General features: G+C 37.5%; 1 protein-coding gene across 15 annotated transcripts in view; it reads left to right on the top strand.

Moving 5' to 3' along the window:
* ncam1a (neural cell adhesion molecule 1a) overlaps positions 1 to 21649 on the top strand; it is a 258543-nt gene that overhangs the window by 126016 nt on the left and 110878 nt on the right. The gene's annotated exons all lie outside the window — the stretch shown is intronic.

The following is a 21649-nucleotide window of genomic DNA, read 5'->3' as shown; positions in this document are numbered from 1 at the left end:
CTAGTTTCAAGGTACAGCTCAAAATATCAGAGTCCCTGGGAAGCAAAGTGAAACTTACTTCACTTTTTTTCTTTTTCTATGAACATTTGAAACGGCACTTCTCGGTGAAGAATACAGCAATCATGAGTGCAGGCCTTGGATCTTTGTTAGCCTTACAAAGCCAGGCGCAAGGAGAAGTCACAGTGGAAACCACTGGTCTCTGCTGCCAGCACAAATTCTCTTTTCAGAGCGCGCTCAATTTTTGCGATTCAGCAACCACAGGTATTCGGCACTGAGAGGCATTTGGAGGACGGCTTGTTTCTGGAACTTTCTCGATTGATAACAGATGCTTGAGGACAAATATGTAGCCACTGTCCTAAACAATTGTTCTCTTTTTTTTAAACGCTTTAAGTATTGTATTGCTTGTTTATTCTCTGACATATTTTGTGGTTGAATTCCTTTACCACTTTTAAAGTGCTCCTTGCTGTTTCTTTCCTGCATGGCTCATTTGAGATGGGTGACATTGGATTGGTGAACCGTGCCATTTCATGTTTCCACCTAGGAAAATGAATGCAGAAAATTAACACCTGCCACAAACTAGTCAGCATTTATCTCTTTTTTTCTGTTTTTCACCCACACACTTTGAATGTTAAATCTGACACGACCAAGCAGAGACTGGCTTATCTTGTTGTCTCTCTTTAAGAGAACCAGTTTCTAAGCCTGGGTTAAATCGAGGCAAGCAAACTTCTCTTGTCGCTCTATATTCGCCTTGTTTCTTTCTTCTTTTCTTCATTTCTTTTTTTTCCTCTGCGCTGTTTGCATTTTCTCCTCTTTCCTTGATCCCTTGCAAAGTAGTAGATGAACTGCTTTTCTTTTAAACAAATCAATCTACTGCTTCTTGGAAAAACTTCAACTTCATACTCTTAGGGTGTCCATTGCTTGATAGACAACCCCTAATCAGGGTCAGTACCATTTGCTTTACCTTACCTTGTTCTTGGAGCACTCAGTATAATGTACTCCTGGCATTGCTATCAAAGCTCCTAAATAAAAGTCTATTATTTTTTTACTTTTTTGGCCTCCGAGTGGTGCACTGGTCTGAAAATCCACCCTATTTTTAGAGGATCATGATTTCAAACGCTGACACTGCCAAAACTGTCAGTGGCTAGAGTCCAAAAAAAACGAGACCGTGCTCTCTGGGTAGTCCATTCTTGCCCAGTCAATAAAAGCAGTAACCATTGTGTTAACTTATGTGTGCAGAACAAAGAACATACAGCAGTACTCCAAGTGTGTTTTTTCCTATATATTAAGTGTAGAGGAAATGTCAGTTATCAATGTCTCCATTAGGTAGCTGACATTCAGTGATAGAAAACTCAATAGCAAGTGGACCAGACTTCCAAGTTATCCGTGAGGGCAAAGATCACTCTGTCATTGTTACAATTTGAGACTTTCTTCAGTACTTAGAAGTGGTGCTCAGTATTTAATGAACTTTTCATTCAGTAGTGGGGTTGTTTAGTCCTGCTGCTTCCCCTTGTTAAAGGGTGCCATCTGCTCTTATCTGTGAGGTGCTATAGTGTGATAAATAGTCCTTCCTTTGGGTCTCTTCTCTGGTAATGAAACAGTCTTGTTCCATGTGCTTTTGGCTTTAGTTGACAGAGCATCTTAACTGGTTAATTTGGAGTGACAACCTTGTAGGGATAAACACTATCTTGTTTCGCCACAAAAGCGCATCTCGACGGACAAGGATTAGCAATAACGGCTTGCCACTCATGCTGGGTTGCAACATCGTCAATGGCAAAAATAAAGCAGCTTGTGTTAGAGTGGGCAGTAGCTTTTGTCTTCACATTCATGCGTAAATAGTCTTTTTACATGGTTAGCCAAGGAAGCATTACAAAAATTATATTTTATAGGTGAATAAAACCCAAACCATACACTGTGCGATCAATCTGGAAAATGCAAGTTACTTTCAGGGCAGGTGCGTATTTATGGTAGAGTGTTGTTTTATAGTTTTAAATGCAAGTGCACCCTCTATAGACGATACATGCTAATTGTGACATTGACGAAGTGAAAAGATTAGTGAAAGATGGAAGGGAAAGGGAATTTTTAGAACTTACATTCACAACAGCGATCCCATTAGGGAACACAGTAGGGCATCAGAATTTATGCATGTCTGAGCAGCTAACGAAATTAATTCAGTTTCAGACACTAGAGGGGAAAAAGGCATTTGCTTTTAATGCACTTTGTTCCCAGAACGAAAGCCAAAAAGTGAGCCAGCTTCGGGAAAAGTGACATGGAATGCAAACGCAGAGCCTCGTCATTCCCATCCGACTCTGTCATCCTTCTATTTCAAGGGCAAGATTGTAGGTAAACAGGCCTTGGTGTGCTGCCGCTCTTTATCAGGCGCTCATGCCTCTCCTCCTGCTTGCTGTCCTCACAGCCAGAGGCTGCCTTATGTCATCCATTATTTAACAAGCCGAGAGCTCCCTGCACCTTGCTAACAAGCATAGCCGCTCTTATTGTATCCTCAGAATCTCTCTTATTAGTGGCCTCTCCCTGTCATCAACATACCATCATTAGGACCATTTACACCAAGGCTAGCAGTGGAATGGGGTATAATAGTAATTGGTGCCTTGCCACTTCGTGTGTAGGTGTGCGCAAATTAGAAGTTTAGAGCGCTTTAGGAGGCAGGATTAGAAAGAGTCAGGGCATGTATTTGACATCTGCTCTTTGCAGTCAGTGCCACATGCAAATTGCTACCTGAGTATGTCAGCTCACTTTCTATCCCAGCCTTCATATGTAATACTAAGGGATGAGTTTTGGATATGCCCCAAGCTCTGTAGGCAGTTTGTGGCCAGTCTACCAGGGAGAGAGTGTTGTGCTTGTTGGAGAAGCGCAATGTGCTTGACTTTACTGTGCTTTAAACCACACGGTTTCTTATAAAGTGTTTGTTCAATGAGGCAGAAAATGAGATTCCTCTTAATTTCATTTGCTCTTAAAGTAGTTAGCTAAAGAGAATGAAGGGACCTTGTCTCATAAAAAAAAGAAAGACAAAAAAGCTCCACAACTGCTTAGTGTCTTTGACAGTCATTTTAAGTTCCATTCAAGTGTATGAGTCATTGTAGCGCTTGTCTATATGCTTTGGCCAAGATAGGACCTGACATAGACAGCCTAAATATCCGCTGAAGTCTCCCCAACTCCTTGTCTTCCGTTACATGTTCTTGTAGTTCTTAGAGCGAAGTGATTATTTTCAGAGCTTTAGCAGTTTGGTCAGCAAACCTCCTGCCAGAAACTTTTCCTGAAATTGATTTGCTTTGTTGTAGACTACATTGTGTCAGTACAGCCACTAGCATTATGACAGTGTTGACAGACGGTATGAAGTACCTGGCGAGGAACTGCTTCTCTGCCAGGTGGTCTATTAAAGCAGACTCTTTTACTTGAGTCTGTGTCACGAAATCCATAAAAGCTGCACCCACACCATGAAGTGTCGGCACATGCTGTGTATACCATGTAACACGTTCTGCCCTGAAGTGCAGTCTGAAACTTTCTGCACCTTCATTTTTCCACATTAGAAACCGCTGTACTGTAAAGTCAGAAGCTTGTCCATCAGCTTAGTAGGAAAGGAATGCCTAACTCTGGCCATTTAAAGGTTTCTGAGCCTTGTTTGATACTCCCTATTCATGGTCTGCAAAAAGCCATTTTTATGCAGGCAACCTGCTAAAGCACTGATAGCAATAATAAGTGCTGATGTAATCATACTCCAAATGCAGTACCTAGAGATGCATACGGTGGCTTCTTAACTGAAATATAGTCCACCTTTTTGTAGTACCTTTATCTCTGACCACAGACAGAGTGGGCCAGTAGCAGAGGGCATGTACATATATACATACATGTGCTGCATAAAAAAATACAAAATGTACACCTTTGCTTTGATGCCGAACAAGCTTTTCACATCGGCTGTAAAAACAGTCGAGCGCATCCTGCATATCGTATATCATCATCGTCTGTTAGAGGGTTTGGCAGCTTTATGAAAAAGGACCCATCGTACTACCTCACCTGTCATATGGCATATATTATTCACAATAAAAAAACAGACAAACTCATGTAATAGCTGGCGTTTTGTATTGTTGTTGATGTGCCCGGGGGCGATGGGAAAATCAATCCAGATTAAAGTAATAATCGAGAGTGCAGTCAGTGCAATTATCTCTACTGATTGTCACTGCACACATTCAAATTAGATCGCAAAAAAGGCATGATGCTCACTGTGACGAGCGTGTCGAATTAATTCGGGTATAATTTTAAAATCTTGTCTTTTTTTTTGCCTATCTGATTATTGTTTCATGTTATCCATTAGGGTCGTGGGTTATTTGGAGAGAGTTGAAATCTATGAGAGCAATCAGACCAAATTTTTAAATTGTTCTGAGCTAATTAGTCATATATAATTACTTTGCTCTCAGCATTTTATACAAAATCTGCCACCAGGTGGACTTGTTGGTACCGGCTTTATTAAAACCTAAAGCTTAGAGGCCAGATTTTTTGTTTTGTTTAAAAAAAAGCAGAAAATAATATTCCAGAAAACGCTAATAGAATTTACTCTCTGCAAGCTGTTTAACTTATATACATTAGATGTTTACAGTCCTATGTACTACAGTAAGTTAGTAGTGTAACCTATGAAAGTACAACTAGGTTGTATTGAGTTAAACTTAGTTGTACTGTCAGCTCCATTTAACAGTGAAATGTCTCTGTATTAGACTCATCCTGATTAAATAAAGTTTTGCCTGTAAAATCCCTAAAACCACAATACCACCCACAAAATTGTGCAAGTTAATTTACTAACAAGGTCTACAGAACATTTTTTAATCATTAAAAAAAAAAGCATTGAAAATCTAAATAACAGGAGGGTGACTGACAATCAGGTTCATTTTGTACCTGAAATGTGTTTAACAGTAGCTTAAAATTTACTTCACCTAGACCTAGACCGTGTGCGTGGATTAATACGACTGAAGGGTAGGTATTAAATTTAGGCCTAAGCCTGTTTCCATCACCCCAGACAAATTAAAACCATTATTGTGGTAAAGTTTTTCAAAATGAGGTTCCCAGTATTGCAAAACAATAAAAGTTTCTTATTATAATAGCAATATTACTACAGTAAAGCTGTTTAGGTACAGTATTCACCATGTCCAAATTTAACAACATTTATAGAGCTTTTGAAAAGTTTTTATTTAAATATTCCTTATGAACAGAACAAGAATTTATATCCACAAGACTTAATAACATATTCGTATTGCAGTTTACCCGTTTTCGAACCTTGCCTTTACGTTATTTTACTGTTATCATATCTGAGTTTTAGTTTAAGCTTATACTTCAGCAATAGCTCTTGATGCTCCAAATCCACCAGAGATAGCACACATAAAAAAACCCAACTCAGTGAAATATTTATCCGACTTGTCATTTACACATCTACTAACTGCACGCACGGTCTATCATGTAAGTGGTGCAATAAAGGCTTTAGTACTGCATACAATTATTGAAATGTAAGAACAGCTTTTGCAGCAGTCCCGAAAAATGTATTAGTTATATTTTCTACATATTTCATCTTTTTAGTTCAACTCATTAGATCATGTTTAAGATTGTGACCAAAACATTCAGCATTTATTTTTTTCAGTCTTCTCCACAAATAGAGTATGTTTATAAGAAAATAAGATGAAAGATATAATTTTTTTGTCAGATCTATGACATCTCCAAACAAGCAGGGATTTCTCCTCATGTCACAGAGAGACTTGCATATCTATGGCTAAAAAAGCTACAGTTTGAGCTAGAACATTGTCACTCATGAGGCGGCCAACTGCAGACAGATCTTTGATGAAATCAGACACTTCGACCAGTTTTATGTTCATAGATTAAACTTTCGACTAAATTAACTGTCAGTCGAGTTCCCATAGTGAGAAGTATTTTAGATTTGTATCGTGCTGAAGTTGAAGTGAAGAAGTCTTTTATATAGTTCAGTGAAGATGAGCTGGTTCACACAGCTAACAGATTTGGTCTAATGAAGCTCTGTGAACAGATGGAGAACTGATATAACGAAATAAAAAAAGCAATCTAGGAGGGTTGGATTGACCTTTATTACTACAAGGTGGGATGAACATAGTGTTAATGACTCACTGCTCCATGGTGTCTTTAAGCAGCAGCACAGCAGGCCATGCTTTCAGATTTTTTTTCTGAAAAAAACATGCTAAATAGAAACATATTTTTCATAATGTTTTACAAAATGCCCTTTAAAGACTACTGAAATACTGTATACTTTACTTTTTTCTTTTCTTGTTGTGGTCTTAATGTAGTTAAGTGTATAATCAGTTGTTGTTTTGTGATTAGCTTTAACTGTTTTTCTTTTTGACTGCAATAAACTACATAATTAATATTCTATATGGACAAACATTCTTCTCCAGACTGTTGGATACATGATTGTATAGATATGTATAGGATCTCTCTGGATGTGGTAGCATAACATTTTCCTTCACTTTACTTTACTGTTCCAGCATGACAATATCCCTTTGCACAATTTAAGCCCCATGAAGATATGGTTTACATGGATTAAAGTGGGAGATTTTGAGATCTTCCCTTAACCCTATTGAACACCTTTGGGATGAATCGGAACAATGACTGCACCCCAGGACTCCTCACCCTACATCATTATCTGACTTTACGAATACCCTTGTGCCTGAATGAGCACAAATTTCCCCAAGTGCACATCAAAATCTAGTGGAACATCTTCCCATAAGAGTGGAGGTTGTTATAAGAGTAATTGGGGACTACATGTGGATTGGAATGTTCAACAAGCACATACAAATCTCATGGTTAGATGTCCACAAACGTTTGTTCATACTGCGCATGTATGTCAGCAATAAGCACACTAAGGAATCGTACAGAAAATTAGCTCAAACAGAGGTATTCTTTAATTTGAGATGAAACCAATACAGGTTTTTGCTTTCCATTGTAAAGAAATTTTCATGTAAATCATGTGTACTTTAAATTTTACCTTCTTGCTTTTTTCAACAAAGCAAAAACACAAATAATTTTAATGATCAACGACTCACAAACTGAAGTAGCTAATTTAATCAGATTTTATTAGAATATGTAAGTCTCAGCCATGCAACAAAAACAAAGACACATCAAGACCTAGAAAGCTTGTTGAAAAGCTGTTTTTTTTTTTTGTTTTTTTTTTTGACAGCTTAATCAAAGTTTGTGTCCAACATCCTGGTCTGGCAAACACTTCAGTGCAGGTCCCAGAACAGGTTTGTGTGGCATTAGTGAAATTGGAAAGCTATCGTGCTGTAACTCTCTCAGTGCTGTAATTTGACAGTTATGAAATTGGAGCCATTTTTGTACATTACAAAAAAGGCCCTTGGCAACTCTTTGCTGGACCAAGAATACAATGCTCAATGTGTTTTGGGGAAGATAGCAATTAAGCACCTTTTCTGTGAAAACCTGAAACACACACACATGCACATACACAAACACACACACACACAAACACAGAGATACACAAACAGAGACACACAAAATGAACAAGATTAAAACCCTGTTTTCTAGATCTCTTAGGTCTACTGGCTGTTTTTTTTTTACACATTTACATTACTCCTACCTTTACCACTAGCTTATAGTTGTATCGGCATCTGTTTAATGCTTTAAATATTAAAATCAGAATTAGGAAATTGTTTATTGGCAAGTGCAAATGATAATATTTCCCAAGATAAGACAAAAGTGCAGGGTTGCAATATACTAGTACTTGTTGATTGTGTTAAAACAAATTACCAGTGTGGGGTTTATATTAATGTAATGTAAGTGTTTATAGAGGCAGATCAGAGATGATGCAGGGTCCTTGGTATTATCGATGAGGTCAGTTACAGATGGAAAGAAGATATATATATATATATATATATATATATATATATATATATATATATATATATATATATATATATATATATATATGGATTAGGATCTAAATTGGGCATGTGATATATCCTTTGCGAACGAGTCACTAGATTTTTCCAATTGTTCTCTCATTTATTTCCATGTACTTGATCATATTTTCTGATCAGCTTAAATCCCACCTACGTGAAACTTTTGACTGTGCAGAAGCACGTAATTGGTTGGAGCGGTTGAAAAAATACCCCTTTTTAAGAATGGGAATTTGTGTTAAATCTGAACGAGAGCAGAACTGATTCTGTTTAAAGTGTTTTATGCAGTGCAGGATGAACTGAAGGAACTGGCACACAACTGTGAAGAAACAAGTCAGCTGCTCATGAAGCATTAACCCAATTTCTGAATATGTAATAGTTTATAATACCCTTCCACAACATGATGTAGATTTAAATAAAAGTTGTGCCCTGGCAAAATAAAAATAGATATACTCTCTGCTTTTGTCATTTGAGGTTTCAGTAAATTTGTCCAACATCACAAACTGCTAATTGTTGTTCGTGATCCGAACAACTGATCTGGATGAATGAACAAGGATCTGTTGACTTACTGGTGTCAGCTTGGCTGATAAATGCATGTGGTTTGTTCAGTTCTGCACTCTTTCAACATAGAGAAAGAAGGAGGAACAGTGCATTTGAAAAGTGAGTAAAATAACATTAAACAAGGCTAATACAAGCCATGTGTTGTAATGTTCGTAGCATAATCCGCTACAGGAGTATGTTGTCTATAGCAGAATCCTTTATATATAAATGTGCAAAGAAGACTGATGGCTTTTTTAAATTATTATAATTATATATATATATATATATATTTTTGAATTACATCCCTATCACGAAAACGAATCTAAACAGATCATTTTAGTCAACGGAATTAAAAGATTTATGTTATTGCCATTAATATAAATACACATACACATACACATACTTAAATCCTGTACTTTGCCCGTACCGTATATAGCGAACTAATGTATTTTATATTGTTTTCAATGATATAACCAGACCTATGGCCTAATTTAAACCACTATAACATGACTAAATAAACACTGAAAATCCATGAACATAAATGTGAACATTTTTGTCAGTTTTTGCCACGGCTGCTGCATATCTCTAGTCTCAAACGTATTCCCTGCGGTTGAAAAAATCTTTAATGTTCCTCCTGTGTATTTTGTGTATCTGTTTAGAACGCATTATCTATTCATTTCCCAATAAGGCATTCATATTCAGTTACACCCCTCATACCTATATATAATGCTTTTCAGATAAGTACCATCATCATTTGCATGCCTGTTTCGTTTGTGACTGAAAGCTGTATAATTATAATGAAGCTCTGGGTAAGAAGCGCATGCAACAATAGACAGGAGCAAGAGGTTTTGACATCAGCTCTCCAAACACCTTCTCATTTCCATGATAAACCTGGGTCTTTTCATTTAATGCCACGATCCCATAGCCTGCAGTAATGTGTTTATCTGATTGAATCTGTTCGCCGCGTGAAGCTCTTTGAAATTGCATTGCAACAGTCCTTCACTTAATGGAAGGCAAAGCAAACGAGCTGCAGGAGTTCATCACTGGCTCGTCGATAAGGATTTGTTTTCTCTAGGTTGCTCTTTTGGAGTAAAACACGCATTTCATCTCGTGGGGATTTTAGAAATTAACCGTCTCATGTAACGAATCAGTTAAGCAAATGAGTGGATTCTGACACCTACACATACCAGGGTTAATGATATACAAGTATTATATTTATAGATGATTCTGTTTATAGTGGCTGTACCTCTATAGGCATTCATCTTAGAAGCTGAACAAATACTCCATTCTTCATTCATACTGTTTGGATTGGGAAGACGTTGGGGAAAATGCTTCGGTGGGGCTTCTCCAGGTCAGGAGGAAGGGAAGTTAATGGACAGTTATGCAGCATTAAAACCACAGGACGCACACTGCAGATAAACACGGCGCACAGTTTTTTCACCTCTAACCCGACATCTCAGCACGCCACTCCAGGCCTTTTAATGACATGGACATGTGCCAAAGCCGTCGCTCTTCACATTCAACAGCCTTGATTGATGGCATGTGTTTCACACCAGCGGAAGCAATGATTCCACAGTGCAGCCCCACAAATCATCGAGAGAGTGGCTTAGAGACTAACTACCAACAAGTGGACTACAAATCTCCCGCATAAAAGAAAACAAAGTCTTGGGATAGGAGACACGTTGTTCATTCTTCTCTTAAAGGGTAGCGCTGTTCACGCGGTGTAGCCAGGGATGTAGCCAGGGATTCATGGAGCAGAAGATTAAATATGCTAAATAGAAGTAAAAAACCCATAAATTAGGTTATTATGTTATGATGTGTTCATGCAGGTTGGATGGATGGATTATTTTTCCTTTAATTATTTAAAGCACAGTCTAATCTTAAACTAATGTTATCATATTAATGATTCTAATGCTTGTAGAAAAATAAACACTGATATCGTTCCATTGAAAATATTAAAAGAACATACTAGTAGTGTGTGTGTGTGATGTGTGTGTGTGTGTTATTTATTTAAAAAATGTATAATAATAAAATGTGATTGGCTGATTTACATTCAAAAGAATTTTAAACTCTTCACTGTACACACACCTGTGGCCCTGTAATTATAATTGAATTCTTAATGAATGCATCAGGTTTTAAGCTAATTAAAGCATTACATTTAGGCCATTGTTCTGTTCATGACATGCCCTGTTCTTTGCCAATAGGGTTGCTTAGCAACCAAGGTTTGCTATTAGCATACAACATTGTGCAGTGGTAAAATTGTTTATTATGCATTTTAATATGATTTAAAATACATTAAAACATCTTTTAAATGCTTCTTTATCATTCCTGTCCCGAAGAACCCCCAACATGCCCGTCTCAGCAACTATCACCCAGTAGCCCTGAGCTCAGTTGTGATTTAATATCTAGCTCTTAGACTTCCTCACCTTTTCACTTCACTTCACTGACACACTGGACCTATTATAATTCACACACCATCTCATTTGCTCTACCGATGATGCTGTGACATACCTCCTACACATATCCTACACATCTGTGCCCTGAGACATTTTGACACCAGGAAGGGAAAAACGATGTTCGCTGGGTCCAGTTCACTGTGTAAGACTGTACAGTACTTTTCTTCAAACTCAGCAACACGTTAGAGCCTGTTCCTGTGTCAGTGAATCCTCAACCTCTCCCTCACCTTCAGCACTTGAGTCCCCCAAAGTTGTGTCACAAGCCTTTTGCTGTACTCTGTGTACACTTATGATTGTTTGGCCATTGCCAAGGTTGCTGACAAATCTGTTGTTCTTGAACTGCATTCGATTTACAGCAAGAGGTGTTGGACCAAAGCCAGAAAGATAGTAAAAACCTCAGCCATCTGAACAATGGGCTCTTTTCTGTTGCGGTTAGGCAAGTGCTTCAAGCGCTCCCTGAAGGACAACATTGAGAGAATGAGCAAGATGTTCTTCCCACAGGCCATTCGGCCTTCAACTAGTAAAGCACATCGGACTAAACTTTGAATTTGGTTCCTGTTATTATACCTGTATTTCCAATTATTTCTAAATATTGGCAATTACATAACAACTACCTCAGCATGATGTTGCGCAGCATTATATTGGACACACTACTGAACAGATGTGCATTTTATTCCACTTTTCTTCATAATGTGGGCCTATTCACATTTTCTATTCCTTATTATAGTTTTTAGATTATTATTTTTTTATCTGTATACAGGAAAAACACTGGCTTAAGTAAATTCTAAAAAATGTCAGGGAAAACCTTTTTTTACTAGATAAAGATAAAGGTGGGTTTTTTTTTTGTTGTTGTCAAATATTTCTTCACATATCCTGGTGATGTTATGAGGCTGGGGTCAGAGCGTAAAGTCAGCCATGATACAGCACTCCTGGAGCACAGAGGGTAAAGGACCTTATTCAGGGCCCAAGAGTGTCAGCTTGGCAATACCAGGGCTTGTACCTCCAACCTTTTGATTGGAAACCGAGAGCCTTAACCAGTGAGATTCAAGTTCAAAAATAAATAACTGCTTGTTCTTAAGAACACCTTTCCTGTGACATATAACACATGCCCCTTCATGCCTTGTAGCAACAGACAACCTATTAAATGTGATGGTAAAAAAAATATATAAAAGACATGATTTGACGTTAAATATGGGGTTATTAAATATAGAGAAATCATAGTACTGAATGTCATTATAGTGTCAGGAAATGGTAAAGGAGGTGGATGCAAGTGCAGGCGATTTATTGGATAAGATAAAGCCAGAAGTACCGAAACCCTGAAACAAGAACCATTATTATGAGCTATGAATACAAAGCAAGAAACATACAAGATAATACACGATAATGTTGCATAAAAACACGACAACTAAACAAATGACTATCACTACTCTGCTACTACCCTATACACAAAATCACATTTACCATGTGTGTTTGTTTAACCAGGAAATAAAAAGCATTTGGAACAGTCCCAGAATGTTTTAAGAGGTTCATAGTTACACCTCCGGGAGGATTCGGTAAACTAGCCAAAGTTTTTCTTGAGCAAGATAACGAGAGTGGGATGCGGCACAAGAGTGATAGTGACACATGGCTGAGTCATAATGGAATGCAGGCGGAGAATCAATCACTTGTTCTGTATTTATGACAGCTTGATGTGGCTTGGGTGTTCAGCCTCGGTTTATTAAGGCCTAAGCCGAACACACGGCTTGGTGCGTATAAAATACATTCAGAAGGCACATCTGTTAAAAGATGCTTGGATCAGTCAAGGTAGGTGTCACAATTACGCACATGAGAGCGGAATGAGGCACATTTCGCTAATGCTATTGCAGTTCGTGCATGCTAGGGAAATCAGATGATCTCGAAGTGCACGGCAACTGCTTCATGTGAAAATGAGTGCGTGACACCGCCAGATGCTTGCCGCATTTAAAACCACCAACTGTAAGGTATTTTTTAAACTCTTAATGCTTCCAGTAATTGTTGTAAGAAACAAGCGCCAGGCAAGTGGATGGTAAAAATGATAATTAATCCTGTTTCTTTTTTATTTCTCATTTTAATCTCATTGATCTTACAAGTGTCAACTTGTAACAAAAAGTGAAGGGGATTACCTCATTCTGCCATAATTATGCTACTTGTATACTCGAATTCTTGCTGGGAATGGAAGTGTGCTCATCATACTGTAGAAGTGCACACGCAGTGTGAATGAGAAGGATTAAGATGGGCCCAGAATTGCTCAGGGACTTCCTTTCACAGCTGTTTCCGAACGATACAGGCGATTTGTCAGAGTCGAGATTGTCACGTTTCTCAGGGGTGGAGATCACTGAGTGGCATTAGTCTTGTTTTTCACACTCTGTTGCAGTGATAGCCTGTTAATTTTTTTTTTCTCTCTCTCTCTTTTTCTGAGCAAGTAATCGAAAACTCCATTTGGGAATGCGATTGTGATTTGTTTGTGTGTGTGTGTGTGTTGGGCACACTTTCTTTTTTAGTGTAGACTCTTCAGTTCATGGTCATTGGCTAGGGAATAGACTTGAGAGCGCTTTAAACAGGCATTGAAGATGCTTTGTGCTATCTCTACCACTCCGAATGGACCGGGTGAGCAATGTCAGGGCACAAAGGGCTCAGAATATCTCTTTTTCTTTCTCGCTCGAAGGACTTGTTTCTCTCACATAAGCATGTGTTTGGATTCCAAAGGATTTCATTTTATTTGCTTTTTTTTCCACCTCATCTCCATAACATCATGAAGCTATGAGATGTTGTGAAGAAGGTGTGATCATGACCTGTGGTGATGTTTAAAAGACACACTGTCCTCACACGTTCCTGTGAGAAAACTTTTTCACTTCGCTGAGCATAAAGTTATTACAGGTCTTGTTTGTTTGGCTGCAAACATTTCTCAGCAGAGTAGATCCAAGAAAAAGTAAATAAACATGAAATAAAATGATTTATCGCTTACTTCTGATCTTAGGCTGTATATTGGGTTAAAAAAAAAGAAAAGAAAGCCATCAGTATGTAAAGTTGAATACTTTTTTTGCTGATATAATGTATATAGCACTGGTAGAGTTGAGCTCTTGCCCGTTTAGGAGATCATGGATCAACACAAGTCTTCCTGGCCCCATCGTACCATCTTCCTATCAAAGACATTGTTTAGCCCAGCCTTGCCACCGATGCTCAGGATCCAGCTGTACTTTTATGGCTTGTTGCCAGGCAACAGAGAAGAAGAGGATTCTTAGACCTCGGCAAGTCACCCTTAAAGAGGAGGCAGTCCGGAGCAAGGCTCTATATCTGCCTGATAATGGACAAATCTCTTCAGCATCACAGGACTAGAGCACCTGTGCACATTGGATAGATTACACTGGAGATGTATGTTAGATTTTTCTATTTTTTTTTTATCTCCCCCCCCTTCTACCACAACACACTGCTAACTGCTATGTACAGTATGTGCCAAACGCTAAGAGGTTCCGGGCAAAGTGTCGATGGGTTTAAAATGTCTGATTTGCTTCGAGCCCAGCAGGACAACCTCACATGAATAGATTTGATGAAATGCTGTTCTGCTAAAGCTTTCTGTTAGAGTTTGAAGCTAAAGTTTGTACCTTGATTTCATTTGAATATGACCTTTATGTGTGTGTGTGTGCGCGTGTGTGTGTGTGGTTTTACTTTGTAGCATTAGACTTGGGATTTCTCTGTGCTTGAATGATCTTGCTATTCCTGATGGTTTAAAATTTCCACTACTACAGGGCATTTACAGTTAGAGTGTGAAGTCACACAGTTACACAATGGTGAGTGCAAGTACCCTTAACTGCAGATAAATTGTGCTAGAGAAGTTATCAGCGTCTCATGCCGGCATTTGGAGAGGTGGAAAAGAGCAGCATTCTCAAAAAGGCACACCAACCCTGCTTAATTGGGACAAGTTTACCTTTGTCTTTCAGCATACATATATATATATATATATATATATATATATATATATATATATATATATATATATATATATATATATATCATCATGGTACCATTGAATACATTCAATGTTAATTACTAATTTTATGTTGTGGAACATCCATGAAACCATCTTGTGTATGTTATCATTTTCCATACTGCAGCTAGAAATATTCACTCCTTCTGCAGCCTCTAGTTTTTCCGTCTTGAATATAACAAGACAAAAAAAATGCAGCTATGTTGGTCTTATTGGAAAACCTTTTTTTTTAGCCTCCTTCCAAAAGTAGTTCTGAATAACAGTTTCTGCTCACTAAAAAAAAATCATGATGGTGGTGATGATAGTGGAATGTCTATCTTGCAAGCTCCTGTGTAAATTATTGTAATAATGTATTAGAATAAACCTGTGATTTGTTTGCAGCTAGAATCTCTAAGAGATACTGTTATAAGAAATAAATCAACATCACTTCTGACCACTTATGATTCACTATGCAGTATAAATGTTTTTTTAATAAATATAAATAGAGATGTAAGTAAAAATGTCAAGATTTAGACTGCAGGAGTTTTCTTAAACACTTTAAAGGAATAGTTGGTTTGTTGTTTATGTCACATTTATTTGTTGCATCATCACCATATCTGCTATATATACCATATACTGCTATGGAAGGCACTTCCTCACTGCAGTATACAGTACTGCCATTCTACCAGGAACTGTAAGCTTGATCTGGCATCGGGTTAAAAAAATCCATCTGGCTCTGGATTACGCTCGCCATTTTATGACACATAGCACATTTCAGCCAAACACATCAATCTTAACTGTCGAGATCCCTGACCTCAGAAGTTTCAGTATAAGTGAAGTTGATCAGTGCCAGATCTTCTATCTCACGCCACTGTATTAGTAGTACTGTAGTAGTACTTTGAAAAAGGAACATACCATCCACAGGAACTGTTTGTTTGCTCTTTATAAGTTGATTAGATTGAAAACACACTGTCCAAGCTAAAGTGAGCAAGAGAGTGTGAGAGAGAGACAAAGAGAGTGCAACTTACTTCTTTACCACGTCAATGCAAATCTCCAGCAGAATGCATCTCTCAGAGCTCAGAAAACCATGAACTCAGGGTCTAGGTCATCAACTCAGCATGCTTTTGCTCTCAGAGCCTGGAGTTATTCGCAGTTAATGCACAAAGAGAAAAGAAAAAAACGGATATGTATTTAGGTTCTACTTTTCTTTTTTTCCACAAATCAATATTGAGAGGTTTTCAAGATGTAGAATGTCTTACACAAACGCACGATAAAGATAGGAATAATAAAAAAATGTAAATAAAATAAATATATATATATAAAATACAGTAATCCCCCGATTCGCGGTTCGTAATTCGTGGCTCTGTGTGTATATATAGTGTCACAAAAGCCCACTCCTCACATTTCAATAACCATTTTAGTGGATCTTCTCAAGAGAAACCAATAGTATAGAAATTAAACTTGGATGTATTTTTTATGTAGTCAATGTGCAGCTTGTATAACAGCATAGATTTACTGTTCTCTAAAAATAACTCAGCATACAGCCATTTAAATAACTGGCAACAAAAGTGAGTTCACCCTAAGTGATAACAGCTGTACGTCGTGTAACTATGCAAAGCCACATGTCCTATTTATTATGTTCATGTTTTTGTTTTTCCTCGTCAGGACCATACTAATTTGTGTATCTTGTATTAGAGCACTTAAAATTTGGTGCTTTGAGTACAATTCTCACATACTGACCACTGGATGTTCAACATGGCACCTCATGGCAAAGACTCTCTGAGTTGTTGCTCGCCACAAAGATGCCAAGGCTATAAGAAGATCAGTAACACCCTTAAACTAAGTTACAGTACAGTGACCAGGGTCATACAGAGGTTTTCCAAGATGGGTTCCACTCAGAACAGGCCTCGCAAGTGCCCATCAAAGAACTTGACTAAAAAAAAAACACGGATGAGTGCTGCCAGCATTGCTTTAGAGGTTGCAGAAGCAGAAGGTTCGCTCACAAGAAAAAATGCAAACAGTTTGCTGTAGACAACCTCTCCAAGAGCACGAATTTCTGGAACTGTTTATTCTGTCCAGAATGTGTGGTGATGCCTGGTTAGGAGTAAAAAAATTTTGTCTTGCCTACAGTCAAGCATGGTGGTGGTAGCATCAGGTTCTGGGGCTACATGAGTGCTGCTGGTACTTTGAAACTGCAGTTCATTGAGGAAAACATGGATTTCAACATGTACTGTGACATTCTGTAGCAGAACAGATTCTGAAGGTGACTCCAAACACACATGACAACTGCCTTGCTGAGGGTGAAGGTGATGTAGTGGCCAAGTATGTCTCCATAACTGAACCCTATTGAGCACCTGAGGGGCATCCTCAAGGGGAAGGTGGAAAAGCACTATGTGTCTAACACCCAGCAGCTCTGTGATGTTATTATGGATGAGTGGAAGAGGATCCCAGCAACAACCTGTGCAGCTCTGGTGAATTCCACACCCAGGGGGATTAAGGCAATGCTACATAAAAATGGTGTTTACAGAAAATATTCACACTTCACAGTTTTGACATGTTCATTTAGGGTGTACTCACTTTTGTTGCCAGCACATTGACAATAATGGCTGTATGTTCAGTTATTTTTAGAGGACAGTAAAATCTGTACTTCTATTGACTGCACATTGTCTGCTTTAAAGCATATTTATGTTTTATTTCTATAGTATTGTCTTTTGAGAAGATCTTAAATAAAGCTCTAAAATTTACCGACTTATTTGTGGTATAAATGGAACTTTCTGTAAAATGTACTTTCTTTTAAAGGCTAGTGCAGATTTTAGAAGAACACTTAACTGGAATCATGCATAAAGACCATCCGATATTTCATTTCAAATGATCCAATAACAGCACATTACTGAAAAGCCAAATGGCAGGAGGAATTCATTCAACCTGAGTGTTCTGAGTCAAATTATAGAAGGTGATGGGTTACAGTGGAAGTGATACTAAGGCTAAAGCCATTTTATAATCTGGTTTCAAAAGCAAAAATCTAATTTTTTTTTTACTTTCTCATGTAATGTATACGCCACTATCAGAGAATAATAAACGCTAAGAAAATTATTTTTAAAGTGAGTAGTTTTACTTTTTACTTTTCTTCCTTTTTTATTTTTTGTTGGTACTAGTAGCACTGGAGAATTTAAAGGCTTTTATAGACAATATATTTGATTATTATATAATTGATGATACTCAAAGTCAAAGCTTACACTACAGTAGTGTTCAAAAACATAAGAAGAAAGATGTATTTTAATAAAAGTAAGGGTGGCATTCAGTAATCTGTTAATCAAGAACCAAGCATTCTGTAAAGATTCATTTTTTCTTCTTTTTTTCATCTCTAGATGACTACGCTAGCTTTTTAATGTTTGCTAGATAGAGTTGAGGAGCTTTTGGAATATTGGTTAGCTAAAACGTTCTGCGTTATTTTCAAGCATCACTAACTGCATGGTACACATAAGGTATTTTTTTCTTTGTTTGATTAGGTTTTGTTATTTTTTGTTTGTTTTTCTCTTCAGAGATGCTGTCATCTTTCAAGATTGTCAAAAAGGCTTGTGCTTAATGCTTATTGCTTTTGTTTTATTCATCCCAGATTAGAATTTGGTTAAATCTGGGTGACTGGACAGGCTATTTTTTTACACATAGCACTGCCTTGGTCCAGTCCAAAATACCTTTCACAGAGCTTTAAGGTGCCTTTGGGGTCACTAAGAATCAAACATAACATGGAAGCCTTGAAAAAGGCAAGGCATCATAAAATTCTAGGTGACAGTGTATGAGAGATTTTCTGTGAACATACAGATTTTATGTGCATATTAATATTGAAGTTTGATTTATTTTATACACATAGCTGGTTTGGTTTGGCAAGCCAGTTGGCATGTTTGAAATGTTTAAAAACAAACGAAAAAAGAAAAACCAGTCTATCAGACTCCATAATTACATTTAGAGGATTCCATCATTATAAATATTTGAACGCAATGATTTGAATTTTTAATGTCACCCATTTCTCCAGCTCCTCTAATCCCTCGGGCAGATTGTCAGTTTAAGAATAATGTTGTTGAAAGCTGTAATCACTCCCGTAAGCATCACAAAAGGCTTTCAAAGTGACCCGCTCTGGCGCTGCTGATGGAGTCGCTGAAGCGTTGTTCAGCCTGCACAATCCCTGGGGCATTTTCTCCAAGCCTGTTCACCTAACCAGAGACGCTCGCTTCATGCTTTGATCTGCCGGCCTCTCATCCTCTCTCGGCCTCTTGTGTCCTTTTCTGTTTACCACATTCAGTGATTAGTCCTCTGAAAGCTGCTGACGGTACCAAAGCCATAGATGTTGCATTTTTCTTTCTTGTCTTTGTAGGTGGTTCTTTATCTCATGTAAACAGTGGATCTCTGACCAGGTTTAAATTACTGAAATGAGAGCATTACTCCAAACAGTTTATGTTTATTGCTGCCCAGCACCGTTGCTGCATGTGGTTGGCTGTTAGTTCTGAATTGGACCCAGTTTTCTTGGACCATATACCAAGCATTCTTTTACACTGTCTCTACTGAGGGAGGATTCTGTCCTGTTTGGTCTTGTTTGTAGGAGGGTAAGTGATGCTGTGAGAGAAAAGAGCTGGGAGATGCTTCACAGCTCTTATGTCTCTCTAAGGAAATCAGACGCAGATGGGTTTGCCGATACCAAGCGCAAATGCCCCTGGGCGACCATGAGATTTTTTCGGCTACATCTCCTAGCTGCCGTCATGAAGAATGATGATCAAATGCGCTCTTTTTTGCTTTATAGGAAAATTATTTCAGAGCAGAACAAGCACACGCCTTTCTTTTCTTTCAAGTTCCTTTCTTCAAAGGTTATGATCACTGTTGTGAATATCCATAAATGTTGCAACTTCCTCCTTCTGGATTAAATCATCATACAGCAACTTCATTTCTCCACTAGATGCTGGAGAAACAGGGGTGTGTGCATATACAGTGATTTTACAGCAAACTGACAGGAATGTCATTGATGATCATACTAGTTATTTTAGGCTTTATTTAAGTATAGTTAAACATTGCAGCTTAGCATGCCTTTTTTTTAAACAACAGTATAAACAGCTTATGACACTAAATTGATCGAAAATATCTTTCTTAAAAAAAATATAAATGATTGTTTTAGATTTTTTTACTATAAATGCCAGGATGTGCAAAGATTTGATGGGAATTTAATCGTTAGCACTATTTTGGTTTTAAGTGGTGCTTTTTTCTTTTTTTTTTTAAGAGTTATGTTTATGACATTAGCTTTAGATTTTAAAACCAGAACGATGCTAAACAAATTCTATGACTGCAGGAAGGTTCAACATTGTATAACATAAGTTTGAATTGTAAACTAAGTGTACGGCAATAACCGCTACGCAGAGTCCATTAAAATTAGTAAAACACACCTAGCTGTGGTTCCCTGATTGCTTGCCAGCACTGACAAGTTAAAGCTGTCATAGATGGTTTACAGTGAAAAACTGACTAATGTATACAACTAATGGATGATTTTTGTTATTTTATACACAGGTTGGTAGATTTAGAACTCCACTTTTATTCATACACTGGGATAAAGTAATTGAGTGAATGTGTGTGTAAGTTAGAGAGAAAGAGTTACAAGAGAGAATGAAACTATAGATAATGTAGCTTTTGCTGTAATTGCACTGTGCTATAATTTATTTGCATCTGCATGCTGATATAAATTGGTATATTCACTATTCAAGAAAACTGACATTGAAGATAAATCTTCCATTTACCTAATAAGGTGAATTTGGAAACCTTTACAAGAATGTCCAGGTTTGTAGTTGTTTACAAGATGAGGCATTGCATTAATGGCGCACGATGAATAAAGGGACTGAGACTACTTGCGTTTGAACTCACACATTCCAGCCAAACAGAATACAGTATACACATAGACAATGTATAAATGAGATGTTTAAGAGGATATTTATTGTATATTCTGGCATGGAGAACACTTACAGTATTAGACAAACTGTTATATAATTTGGCCAAGATGTGTATCGGGGTCCCGTAAACTGTGAGAGGTAATCATTTTACGAGAAATTGCAGATTCTACAATCGTGTTTTCAGTTTTAAAAGGGTGCATCTGGTATAATAGCAGGGAGCTGGTTTTGATATCAAACAATTATAAGCCAAGCCAGCAATATATCAGCAATTCAAATAGAATTACTGAAGTTGTAGGGTAGCTCACATAAACAGTAAGGCCCAAAAATCTGAAAGCACCAGTGAAAATGCTTTATATTTGCACTCATTTCATTACAAGTCATATTACTGACAACAACAAAAAGTGGAATCTTTGAAATATTAACTTTTTTTTTCATGATTTTGGAAATGTAAATATTATTAATAATAGTAATAATTTGACTTTTTTATAAGTGCTGTGCAAATATATACTGTATATAGAGTGAGGTGCAGAATGTTTCAACCCACTGCACTGTTACAGCTGTTTCTACACATCATTGGCTGCCTGCCAGAGTGAAAATGAAAAATTCTTAGAAAATCATTCAACTTTTTACAGATGATCAATTTAAGTAGGTCATTTCAATTAGCATTTTATGCATTTGGAAGATTTCTGTTGACATAGTTTTTGTGTGTATGTGTGTATGTGTGTGTGTGTGTGTGTGTGTGTGTGTTTGTGGATTGTTTGCTAATAATTTCAGACTAATTGTTTGCTAATCATTTGTAATTCAAGAATA

This window comes from Silurus meridionalis, chromosome 15 (assembly GCF_014805685.1).
Source record: "Silurus meridionalis isolate SWU-2019-XX chromosome 15, ASM1480568v1, whole genome shotgun sequence".
Taxonomy (NCBI): domain Eukaryota; kingdom Metazoa; phylum Chordata; class Actinopteri; order Siluriformes; family Siluridae; genus Silurus; species Silurus meridionalis.
Note: the sequence above shows the minus strand (reverse complement) of the source record. Positions and strands in the feature narration are given on the sequence as shown.